Genomic DNA, 1,113 nt, shown 5'->3' on the forward strand with positions numbered 1-1,113 from the left:
CACACACACACACACACACACACACACACACACACACACACACGCGCGCGCGCGCGCGCGCGCACACGCACACATTGTTTTAGCTCTTAATTTTTGCACTTGAGAGTTCGATCCGCGCTTTGGGAAGTTATTTTATCGAACGAGTATATTGTATCTCCATAATTTGTCTTCAGTGACGCTGTATCCCAATCAGCGTGGGTTGACCTTAACAAGCAGGGTCGAAACAAACTATTTCCTAAATTGTCCTGATTGCCTTACAGGGTAAAACAATAGCAATCATCACAATCAATCACGCCACAATGTTTGATCATAGAGGATCATCATCTGAATCTCACTTCGTTACCTTCACTCCAAGCTAACACTTACGATGAATGTAAATTGTAGGTAATTATAATTGTATTATTGTCTATCTTGTCGCGCTTTGCGATTTTTGTACTTTTCAAATCTCTTTCAGGTCGTAATTGTTATAGGGCTGTGTTATAGAATGACAGGTGTCATTGCTCATCCTTTGCGGAGAAGTGCGGACAGAGTTAGCCATGAAGACATGGAAATTTGTTTTACCCATTTACGTCACGAGTTTCTTTTATCACCTTGACCCGAGCATCTACCTTGACCTCCTGAACAATTCTTTAACCTCACAATAATGTCACCTGTTGATCCTCAAAGATCCGTTTCCCTCGCTGGCTTTCACCGTGGCTGACAACGCCATTTACAGCTGGGAATCGGACAATATTGACGCTACCAGCGCTGACCGCGGGGCCGGGCCACTGAGGCTAAACCTTGGATCCTTGAGGGGAAAACAACTCGCTCGCTCAGAATCGAAAGGTTCGATCTGCTATAATGTAGTAATGCACTTGGAATGTTTTTGTTCTGTGCCGGCAGAAAGCTGGAGCCAGGAGGAAGCGTGTGCGGCCAGCGGCACTGTACAGTGCTAAGGACAGGTGGTGGCTCAACTAGCTTTGGGTCTTGTCGAGGTGAAACGTCAAATAGTTTGGTACACAGTGTTTAAAAAAGTGTACTAATAATGGTGCTGCGTCTGATTTGACTTCTTCGATATGGAAGTGAAAGTGTTGGACTGGGTAGGTTATTAGCAATTGATGTATCCGAAGAAAA

Source organism: Aplysia californica, unplaced genomic scaffold, assembly GCF_000002075.1.
Source record: "Aplysia californica isolate F4 #8 unplaced genomic scaffold, AplCal3.0 scaffold00363, whole genome shotgun sequence".
Lineage (NCBI taxonomy): Eukaryota > Metazoa > Mollusca > Gastropoda > Aplysiida > Aplysiidae > Aplysia > Aplysia californica.